Source organism: Podarcis raffonei, chromosome 14 (assembly GCF_027172205.1).
Source record: "Podarcis raffonei isolate rPodRaf1 chromosome 14, rPodRaf1.pri, whole genome shotgun sequence".
Classification (NCBI taxonomy): Eukaryota; Metazoa; Chordata; class Lepidosauria; order Squamata; family Lacertidae; genus Podarcis; species Podarcis raffonei.
In genome coordinates this window covers 45,827,840-45,840,160 of record NC_070615.1, presented here as the reverse complement: position 1 = coordinate 45,840,160, position 12,321 = coordinate 45,827,840, and positions in this window count along the sequence as shown.

Here is a 12,321-nt window from a genome sequence, read left to right as displayed (position 1 = left end):
CCAAATTTGGTCGATCCTAGTCCATGTCATTTTGGCTTCAGAAAAGAAGGTTCCCTCTCTCTCTAATGGGTGTTTTGTTCTCCAAATGTCAATCAAATCCATATTGTCAGTCATTTCAAAAAAGGTTTTTGGTAGTCTTCCATCTTTTGTGACTACCTGTCTTTGTGCTTTGTCCATATTTGTTGAAACTACTCCATTCATGTCTCCCATCATAATCAGTTTATAATCCATATAGTCCATTAAAGTCTCATGCAACTTCTTAAAAAATTCTGTTTTCCCTTCATTTGGTGCATATATCCCCACTATCAGAAATTTTTCTCCTTGAAATTGGATTTCAATTGCCAAATATCTTCCTTGGTCATCTTTAAAGATTTGTTTCGGCTGCAGATTTTCCTTTACGTAGATCACCACTCCTCTCTTTTTTACTTTATCTGAAGATATAAATTCTTGTCCCAGTCTCTTATTTATTAGCAATTTTCTATGTGCTCTTGTCACATGGGTCTCTTGTAAACAAATCAAGTCCAAATGATCTTTCTTTAAAACATGAAATATATTTTTTCTTTTTCGGGGGTTGTTTAGACCATTACAATTCCAAGTTAGAAGTTGCAAAGCCATGATGGGGTTATTTAATTCCTCCTACAGCTCCCAATTGTTGTTCGTCCTTTGTCGGTGGTTCTATGTCTTTGTCTAATCTTGAAGGATGTCCTTCTCCTGGATGGGTCTCTTTCTGTAGGTCTTCTTCGTGTTCTCCCAAGAACTTGTCTTTATCACTCACTGTTTTTATTCTTCTTTTCTTTCCTTTATATTTAAAAGACAAGCCTTGGGGAAACTCCCACCTGAATAGTATGTAGTTCCTCTTCAGTAGTGTCACCAAATCCTTGTAAGGACCTCTTGCATCCAAGATACTTTTAGGGATGTCTTTAAAAATCTCAATATAAAAATCCTCAATCCGAAGGGTTGTTTGATAATGCAGGTTCAATATTTAATCCCTCTCTTCTTTGGATCTTAGAGTTATCAAGCAATCTCTGGGTCTATTCTTCTTCTGCCTTGTTCCCAACCTGAATGCACTCTCTATTTTGAACTCTTCTTCTTTCAAATCTTGCTTCCAAAAATCAGAAAACTCTTTTGTCAAATAATCCACCAAGTTGTCTCCTTCTTTTTCCGGCACAAGTCTAATCCTTAGGTTTTTCTCCTTGCGTAACATATCCTGCATAGAAAGTGTCAGTTCATACTCATCCAATTTCCTGTACACCGGTGGAAGTTTCCCTTCAACAACAGTAGCAATTTCCTTAGCTTCTTCGGCTATCTTTCGCGTTGTAGATGAATCTTCCAATAGTTTCCCAATTGCTTCTGCGTTTGAGTTCACTTTATTTCCAAGGTCAGTTATACTTTTTGTATTCAAATCAATTTTCCCAGAGATTTCTTCAATTTTCTTATTTGTTTCAGCACCTTGCTTCTTTAATTCCTCTAAAGAATCACTTATTTTTCCCAAGGCCTTTGTAAATGCATCTTCTGAAGACATTGTTTTCGCTCTTGCCTTTGTGGCAGCTGCAGTTCCCGGGGCCCCTGATACAGAGGCCCTTCTTTGCATAGAAGAGTCCACTTTGTATTGTCTACCAGATCTCAAAGTTGTTTCTTGTGGATCTTCTTTCTGTTTACCATCTGCCATAACAAAGTCTTTCGTTCAAGGTCATTCCCACACTCTTAAGCTGTCAACAATAAAGAGTTCTCAGGTTTTAAATTCCACTTAGTTGCTGAAACTGGCCAAATCCTCTAGAGGGCGCAAAATCAGTTTCTGAACTTTGAATTGTTCCCACACTTCCAAAAAGCAAAAGCCCTCCAAGTCCCTTACTTTGTAAAAGATCCAAATTAAAAGTGTCCTGCAAATGGCTTACTATGTAACCAAATACGATGTTTCAAGTTGAGAGTAACCAAAGTCTATATGTCAGTTACTTTCTGACCTTATTTGTATCAACCGTCCTTGGCCGGTGTCTTTCCTCCGGCAGTCCGACCCCCAGGTAGAAAAGCAGCGGTGATCAGTACAATCTCCTTTAAATTAGGCAGGAAATCCCTTTAAAGTCTTCTTCACCCCCTTCCCTGCCTTTTGGGGGGGAGTTCTTTGCTTGGTGTTGGGTTTCTTAGCTCGTAAAAGCTCCTGTCAAAAGTTACAGCTTCACTGTCTTTCGCTTTAATCTTGCTGCAGGACGGTAAGCAGACTTCCTTTTTAGTGCTTATCCGTCTCGGTGCCCAAATTCATTAATTTTAACGTCCAATTTGTAATGCAAACTCAATCCTACTCACGGAAAGTTGCTCTTTTTTAATCCAAAATCTTCGGAAGAAGTCAGCGCTCTCCGCTGATGGCGACGCGGCTTCGCTTCGCAGGCTGGGTGAAAGCGACTCTCAGCACCGCTCCACGCACCCCTCCGCTGATCTATAGCCTTTAAAAAGGCTATTTCACAACGTCGGGGGGGGCAAAGGTGCCCGCCGAGTCTCCGGTTCACAGGCAACGCGCCTGTGACTTTTAAGGGTCTTTGCTCCGCCGTGAGCAACAAGACCCGAACCCGCGAAGCAGATCTCTCCCGGAGCTCCGGGAGAAATCCGCCATTCAGCGCTGGCGCTAACCCGGAAGTCAAAGTGCAAGTAGATAAATAGGTACCGATCTGGCGGGAAGGTAAACGATGTTTCCGTGCGCTGCTATGGTTCGCCAGAAGCGGCTTAGTCATGCTGGCCACATGACCCGGAAGCTGTACGCCGGCTCCCTCGGCCAATAAAGTGAGATGAGCACCACAACCCCAGAGTCGGCCACGACTGGACCTAATGGTCAGGGGTCCCTTTACCTTTACTTTACTTTAATATGCTACAGTTCCTAGGATTCTTTTGGGGGAAGCCAGGACTCTTAAAGTGGTAGAAGAGGGCTTGAAATGTATGATATGGATGTGACTATATATAACCACACCGTAAACACATCAGAACAAATGCTCAATAAAGACTGGGCATAGTCTGGTCAAATGCTCAATGAGCAGGTCATGTGGAGGAGAACTTTGTTCTTCTCAATGGACTTCAGATCAATGCATGGGCTTTAGAACTGTCTGCAGCTATTGCGAAAGACATCTAAGAACAAAACCTCCATGTTCAGAGGCAGTCTACCTAAAAGAATCGGGTAGAAAATGATGGAGAAAACTTTTCTCCTCCTGGACTAGGCAGTCCAATGGACTGATTCATTATAAAGCAGTTTCTGTCGTACCCGAAGCTACACTTTCCCAACAGTGTTCCACAACAGAGGAAGGCCAGGATTAGGCCCGCTTGTTTCTGGAAGACAAACTGGGGACTAGAGGACAAGCACTTTGGATGTGTCTGTAGAATGGCTTGCTTCCCTTCATCAAATCTCCTCTTGGTCAGACTCATGCTGTGGCCAATTAAAGACGATCTTTGTCTCCCTGGAAGAAATTGTGCAGCCTAACCTTTTAGCTTGAAATAGCAAATCAATAAGGAACTTTTCAATGCACGGACCCGATGGAACGTTGCCAAGGAAGAACACATGCAGAGTGGCATTTTAGAGAATTTCTCTTTTTGGGCCAGGAATTTGCAGTGTTTGTGCCATCCGGGATTATATGCGCTAACCGTGAAGTCGTTCTCTGAGTGCCACTCCTTTATGCTGCCAAAATCGTGCCAACTTCAGGCAGGAAGGAAGAATCATCAGGCTTGGGGGAGCCTCAAGTTTTCCAGATGTACAAGAAATCCTCTGGGGGGGCGGCAGGAAATATACCCCGATGCATGGGTGGAGAACTCAGGTCCCAGGGACCAAATGCGGCCCTCCAGATCTTTTTATATGGCCCTTGGGAGCCTCTGCAATTCAACACCACTCTTCCTCCTGATTCTGCTTGGCATTCTCCTTTAGAATTTTTAACTGGGCTGGAAGGTAAAAACTCTTGACTGTACCTGTTTCTTATCTGGAGAGAGGGTAGAGAGGGAGTGTACTTAGAAACTAATCTACTGAAAAAAGGTAAAAGGTGTGATCCTCAACCCCCACCTCTTTGGCCTTGGGCCCTGCCCGCCACCGACAAATCCCCCCCCCCGGGAAGGTGGCCAGGAAGCGAATGGTTAAAAAATGTTCCCCACCCCTGCCCTAATGGCCCAATGAGGGATAAGGAGGCTGAGGGATCAGTGGCCATGGGATGCTGGTTGAGTGTTTGGAACAGGGACAGAAAATGAGGGCAGGAGCAATGGAGTGTATTAACTGATGGTCTGTGTGTGTGGTTTGGGAGCTGCACGGTCAGGGGAAAAGCAATGTTGTCCAAGGTTGTAAAGACTGTGGAGAGAATAATTGGGTGCACTCTTCCCACCTTGGATCAAATCTATGCTTCCAGGTGCCATAAGAAAGCTGCAGAGATAGTGCAGGATAGTGCGCACCCCGGAAATAATCTCTTTCAGCTTCTGCCTTCTGGAAGAAGGTACAGGGTTATAAAGATTAGGACTAGCTGCCTGAGAAACAGTTTCTATCCAAATGCGAATTTGGTTTTAAACGCAGTGTAAGGTAGTCTATTGTATTTAATTATGGGGTATCAGAGTTTTTAGGGGGCTAACCAGGCTGGGATAGTTGGGATAGCAGGCTTGTTGGTTTTTGAATGTCTGATGTAGATTTTTTCAATTTCATTGTTCTGTATGGGACAATGACAATGAAGATTATCGTATCATAAATTAATGGACAAGGACATTACAAGGGCTGGAACCTGAAGAGAAGCGCTTCAACTGCAACATTTCGTGGCAGACCCCACTTGTTAACGGAACAATTAACCCTGACATACAGTTCCTTGGCTAGTCAAGAAGGCTTTTTAGCCAGAGGGTGGGAGGAGGGGGGCATTCTTTGCTTCACTGCAGCTTTACAATTCTATAGGAACCCCCCCCCCCAATGTGCTGAGTGTACAATAACTTCACATCTCTCTCTTTCTCCAAAAAATATTCTGTCCGGACTTCAAAACACAGACTTAACCAACAATATCCCACGATAGCAGTCAACACTTTGTACAGAGAATGCAAAAGGGATGTGGGGGGGGGGGGAGGCGCACTTTCGTTGCTTCATTGACTTGTTTGTGAAAGCTCAGAGCCCCTGTTGCTGGAATCTGCGTTCCGCGCTCTGGAGGGAAATCAAAACACGCTTCCCTTTGCAATGTGCTTTTCCGTCTGAGTTTACTTGCCATTACCCCTTGCAGCAGAAGGGAGAAGTGGTCGATCAGAGTATATTTGTGGGAAGAAAAGAAGGAGATGTACCCTGCTCTAAAGCCTCACTCCTATTTCCCAGCTCCAGAGATAATTGACTCTGAACGGGGTCTACACATTTATTCATAAAACAGCAGCAGACTTCATTTGCATCACAAGAAGCCCTGCAAAAAACTAACCATAGTTTTTTCTCTCTCTCTCTCTCTCTCTCTCTCTCTCTCTCTCTCTCTCTCTCTCTCTCTCCCTCCCTCCCTCCCTCCCTCCCCTTCCTACTGCCCCTGCTCTTGTTGCTGGCCAACTCCACTTACACCTCACCTCCTCCCTTTACACCTCACCCAAACCCCCATCTCCTCACAGCTCCTTCAAGTCCCCCGCCCCCAAATATCCTCCTAGTTCCTCTGTGTTCCTCCATCCCTGCTTTATTTAAATCTCTGCTGTTGTTTAAAACAGCCATTTTAAAACCCACCTTCACTTTTGCTTCCCCTGCCTGACCACACTAATCTAGGATTGTAATGTGGCACTACAAATCTTCCAGTGGGGGCCGTGTGATGACAGCCCTACATTTTTAATATATATAGGGATACACACACACATACACGCAAAACATTCTATAGGAACCAGTGTGGTATAGTGGTTAAGAGCGGTGGGCTCGTAATCTGGTGAACCGGGTTCGCTTCCCTGCTCCTCCACATGCAGCTGCTGGGTGACCTTGGGCTAGTCATACTTCTTTGAAGTCTCTCAGCCCCACTCACCTCACAGAGTGTTTGTTGTGGGGGAGGAAGGGAAAGGAGATTGTTAGCCGCTTTGAGACTCCTTCGGGTAGTGATAAAGCAGGATATCAAATCCAAACTCTTCCCCTCTTCTTCTTCTACAGACCAGTGGCTCTCTCTCTCTCTCTCTCTCTCTCTTTCTTAAAGGGGAGATATTCCATTTTGTTCCTGGGAAGACTCTCCTTTGCCTCTAACACTTGTGCATGATAAAGGCCATTATTCAATGGAAATTGTGGATTTGAATCTCTGCTCATGTATGAAGCTCATCAAGTGGTCATGGTATAATTCCTATGTTGTTATTGTTGTTGTTTAGTCATTTAGTTGTGTCTGACTCTACGTGACCCCATGGACCAGAGCACGCCAGGCACTGCCTCCCGCAGTTTGGTCAAACTCATGCTGGTAGCTTCCAGAACACTGTCCAACTATTTCGTCCTCTGTCGTCCCCTTCTCCTTGTGCCCTCCCTCTTTCCCAACATCAGGGTCTTTTCCAGGGAGTCTTCTTTTCTCATGAGGTGGCCAAAGTATTGGAGCCTCAGCTTCAGGATCTGTCCTTCCAGTGAGCACTCAGGGCTGAACAAAAGGGAACAAGTAAAGGGGGTCATAATAAAGCTGTGTCAACCCAAACAAACGATAGGTGATAGATTCTAGATGGACAAAACAATGTCTATCCCACAACTCATCATTATCATAGAGGATTCACTGCCACAAGATGTAGTGATGGGTTTGGTGGTGGGTTGGATACATTCATGGAGAGGTACTAAATGTTACAAAGATATATACCCCTGAATAGAGCAGCTGATGATAAATCGAGGATGGCTGCATTGTTTCACGGGAGCATCTCTCCTGATATTCTTGGGGACCAAACACTGGGCCAGATGTCCATTGAATCAAATCCAGCTGTTCTCTTCTTATGGGATGTGCACCATTCTCAGCCTAGCCTACTTTGCCGGCAGTGCTGGATTTACGTATAAGCCAAACAAGCTATAGCTTAAGGCCCCACTCTCTAGGGCCCCCCCAAAAAAAATGTAAAGGAAAAAAACCTGGATGTACATTTTCAAAAGACAAGTTTAAAAACAAATAAAATAAAACCTACCTACAGCAACAGCGTTTTGTGTTGTTTAGGCTCCTATTATGTAACTAATGGGCCCCGCCTGCTAGCCTGCTCCCTGAAATATCACTGGTTTGCTCATTTCTGTATATAGGGTGCCTACATTCTGCATGGACTGGTTGCATGGCAACATGTGCAAATGGCTTTAGATACCTACTAGGTCCATAGATTGCCATATAGCATATATTCAACACAAAAAACAGTGACAATTTGTTGTTGACAAAGGACAACTGGACATAGAAAGGGCCCCATTGCCTTCAGTAGCTTAGGGCCTCAGCAAACCTATATCTGGCCCTGCTGGTTAGGTAGGTTAGGCTGAGAGTGAGTGATTGGCCCAAAATCACCCACTGAACTTTATAGCTGAGTGGGGATTTGAACCCTCATCTCCCAGGCCATACTCTAAGCACTACGCCACAAAGTGTAGTGCCTGTACAAGAGAGGATGAGCCATTAAACCAGACTGAAACTGCAGCACAGATAGGCTTGTGCCAGTGCCAGCAAGTTGACTCCTCACTTTGTTGTTGACAAAGGACAGCTGGACATATAAAGGGCCCCATTGCCTTCAGTAGCTTAGGACCTCATCAAACCTAAATCCGGCCCTGTTTTGCAGGGCTGTGTCCCCCTCTGAGAACTCACTGAAGGGCAAATTTCCATATACACTGCCCTCTGAGCTCTCTTGGACAGAAAGAATAGGGATGCCATAAAGAAATACATTGCTATCTGCACTCTGCAGAACATCAAGCATTGATGTTTAAAGCCATGTCTAAATTAGCTGCTGAAAAGTAATGGCTTGCTAGGGAAATAAGGAGAGGCCGGGGGGGGGGGGAGAAAAAAAAACAGGGCTGCACAGTTTACATCTTGCTGAGGCCAGCAACTCCAGAGCCTTGCCAGAGACCCACCAAATTGGATTAACACATCCTTTTGCAATGTCTCTCCACTGAACTCAGAATCAAGGCCCCTTGGAGATCTCCCCTCCCTTTTGCTCGGATATATAGAGTTCTGGTGACATGATTTATTTGGTGGCCATGCAGAGAGGAAAATAACAGGCTTCCCAAGAAAATGGGGATTTGATTTCCCCTTTGGTCAGGCTGCAGTTTTGTCAGCTTTCTCTCTTAAAAATTATTATTTTTTATCCCTGAGCTGTTTTTCCCTGTAACGCCAAGGTTGTTCACTCTTCAGGGCTGTAATAAGACACTTAACTTCAGCTGCACATAAGTTCTCGACAGTTTAATACCTACAGACTGAGCTGCTGTGAATCTTTGGGGCTCAATTACTGTACACAGTGCAGAACCAAACTGGTGAGAGGCAGCCTCTAAAATGGGGGCAACTTGTCTGACCTCTCTCAAAAGGCACTTCCCCCATGTTCAGCTTCAAAGCCTTCTTCTTGGGCTATACTTCTTGCCCCCAAACCCTCTCCAGGAGACCAATAACCAGCATTCCTGTTAAAAGCTGACTCCGTGTTAAGTGCCACACTCTCTTCTTTAAAGCACCACTTTCCTCCTCTAAGTCAGGTTGCAATCCTGTACCCACTTACCTGAGTGCAATTAATTCCCAGTGGGGCTTCCTTTTGAATAGGCCTGGACAGAGCTGAGATGAAAACGAAGCTAATTTTCATTTCTGTTAAGGCCGTTGGCAAAGCAAATTTGGTGCCCTTCCCTTTGCAAATTCATAATGTGTAAATTTAATTGGGGTAATAAAGAAGATCATAATACTTTGCATAAGCATGAGGGACAGATGCAAAGCTCTATTGTGTACATCAGCAAATATAAATAGATCCTCTGTCCCTTCTGATTCCCTTGTGATGGAATGTTCCGATGGAGCTGATGCGATTCTTCTGAAGCGTTCATAAATTGTACTTCCTTGTAAGAGTCCCTTATATAATACCCAAGCAATGCCAATTTAGCTGGAGTGGAACATTTAAACAGCTGGGGAAATATGAAACAAATGCATAGCAAATGAATTCATTAGGACTGGCACTATTAGGACAAATTCATTATGATTAGCATCCTTGAAAGGAACATCTAAAGATGGGGCATTTAAAAAAAAGGAAGATGAGAGACAATGTAATCAGAGTGCCCCAGTGGCACCCCATCCTCCATCTCTGCGGCTATTTGATTGATTGACACCACCCTTTTAAGGATGCTGTGGTTGCCTTGGTAGGATCAAAGAGACGTTCATGGTGGCCAGCTCACAAGTGGAGCCTTTGAAGATTCATCAAAGAATGTGAAAAGAAATATTGTACAGTGGTACCTCGGGTTAAGAACTTAATTCGTTCTGGAGGTCCGTTCTTAACCCGAAACTGTTCTTAACCTGAAGCACCACTTTAGCTAATGGGGCCTCCTGCTGCTGCTGCGTGATTTCTGTTCTCATCCTGAAGCAAAGTTCTTAACCTGAGGTACTATTTCTGGGTTAGTGGAGTCCGTAACCTGAAGTGTCTGTAACCTGAAGCATCTGTAACCCGAGGTACCACTGCATGCTTAAGAAAAGAGTATGGGACTTTGGTAGAAACATAGGTGCCTACAAGAAGATAAGAAGATAAGATGAGTCTGCTGAATCAGGCTAATGTCCCATCTAGTCCAGCATTCTGTTCTCACAGTGGCCAACCAGATGCATGTAGGAAATCAGCAAGCAGGATTTGAGCACAAGAGCCCTCTCCCCTCCTGTAGTTTCCACCTACTGGTATTCATTAAAAATACCACCTCTGTCAGGCTCTGTCAGAGGAGCCACCCCCTCCCCTCACAGTACATTGCCAGGAATGTACTTACCAATGCATTTCATTCAATATTCACAGAGAGAGGCTTAGAAATGCAGCCTCTTGGAGTAATGGTTTTGCTCCGAGTGAAACCCCCCTCCCCTCCGTCTCTCCCACTTCCTCATGAGTGGTTGCTACAGGTGGTGGAAAGTGCCTTTGAGCCCTTTTCTCTCCTACTTTCAAGGATTGCCGGGTCCTGGGATGCTTTCTAAAGACACTGAGTCCACCAGCTGTCTCTCCCCTGGTGCTGCTTCTTCCTCCCATTATCTCCAAGCTTTTCCCCTCATCTGCCTCTGAGCTGTGACCTCCCTCAAACTCCTGTTGTAATTCTGAACTGTCTCCTTCTTCTCTGGAAGGGTCAGGCTGGGGAGGCAGCCTCCACCACTCCTCCTCTGCCCAGTCCCTGACAACATCAAACCGTGGCGGCAGAAAACAGCCATCATGGCTCATAGCCTTCACTTGCCTTTTCCTCCAGGACTTTGTCTTAGCTATCTAGTTTGGACAAAATGGGCTATTGGCCTGATCTACCAGGCTCTTCTTATGCTTTCAATGCTTCTGAACACCAGCTGCTGGAAACCAGAAGTGCTCTTGTGCTTAGACCCTGCTTGCAGGTTTCCCTCAGTCATCTGGTTGACCACTATGAGAACAGGATGGTGGACTAGATGGGTATTGAGGACAGGCAGAGTGAAGTGACAGAGCTAGAGCGCATCTAGCCATTGTCTCCACCATTCAAAGAGATGAGCGGCTCTTAATGAGCTGTCCAGGGTCCTGAAACCTCTGTATCTGGCACACTTTGGCTTGTACAGTGGTACCTCGGGTTAAGAACTTAATTCGTTCTTAACCTGAGGTACCACTTTAGCTAATGGGGCTTCCCGCTGCCGCTGCATGATTTCTGTTCTCATCCTGAAGCAAAGTTATTAACCCGAGGTACTATTTCTGGGTTAGTGGAGTCTGTAACCTGAAGCGTCTGTAACCTGAAGTGTCTGTAACCCAAGGTACCACTGTATTATGGCTGAGGGACTTGTGGCCTCCCAGATACTTCAACTCCCTTCACCCCATATCATTTGGCCATGCTGGCTGGGACAGATTGGAGTTGGTCCAACACCATCTATCCCCCCCCCCCATGACATGTTTGCTTCCTTTCCTCAAGATGTCCTGAGCCTTCCCCTGTATTTACATTCTGGAACCTGGTAAAAAGGTAAAAGGTACAGGATCCCTGGATGGTTAAGTCCAGTCAAAGGTGACTATGGGGTTGCAGTGATCATCTTGCTTTCAGGCAGAGGGAGCTGGAGTTTGTCCACAGACAGCTTTCTGGGTCATGTGGCCAGCAGGACTAAACCGCTTCTGGTGCAATGGAACACCGTGATAGAAACCAGAGTGCACAGACACGCCATTTACCTTCCTGCCACAGTGGTACCTATTTATCTACTTGCAGTGGCATGCTTTTGAACTTCTAGGTTGGCAGCAACTGGGACAGAGCAATGGGAGCTCACCCTGTTGCATGGATTTTAACAGCCAACCTTCCGATCTGCAGGCCCAACAGGCTCGGTGGTTTAGACCACAGCACCATCTGCATCACCTAGATCACTGATTGGTCTCTGCCTGCTCTGGTGGTCCCTATTCTCTTATTGTGTTTTTAATATTCAGTTGGGAGCTGCCCAGAGTGGCTGGGGAAACCCAGCCAGATGAGAGGGGTATATATTATTATTATTATTATTATTATTATTATTATTAACCACCTTCAGAATGCTGGCTGTACCATCTGCCTCTTATTGGTTCTGCTTGGGACATGGAAATGACTTGTAGGTTTAGGAGCATGGGAATCTACCTTTTATGGAGTCAAACCATTGTCCACCCTGCTCAGGGTTGTCTACAGCGCTTTCAGGAAGAGGACTTTTCCAGTGCTACTTGGAGATGCCAGGGATTGAACCTAGGACCCTCTGCATAAAAGGCAGGTGTTCTGCCACTGAGCTACACCGAGCTGCCATTCCTTATTCTCATGCGCTCAACCAACATCAGCAACATGTTGTTTCTTGGAAGTTGACCCTGAAAGAGGTAGGTTTCCTAGACAAGTTTCCACAAAGCAGTTCCAAATTATTCAGGAATGTGTCAAATGTACGCTACTTTGTGGTGCAATTGTCCCGCATGAATTATATGGTTGTCTGCATTATGCAAAAGTGCCATAAATTTTGGGCCTCCTGCAGCTAACTGGGCAAAGCCTTCCCTTTAATTAGAGTGGAAAGGAGCGAACCATGGTGGATTTATGGGCCAAACATCAAGTTATTAAAATGCTTCCGCCAAGAATGGTGTTGTGGTGTTAAGCTAGAAACCAATCTAGAGGTGAGGCTCTTGCACCAAAAAGGTCACATGACTGAGCCCCAAAATATAGGATGACTAGCAGAGGGTTGGAAACCTTTAATTGATTCAATGGGTAGATTATTCAACTCAGTTGATTTAGTTGATTAGTTGGGGAGA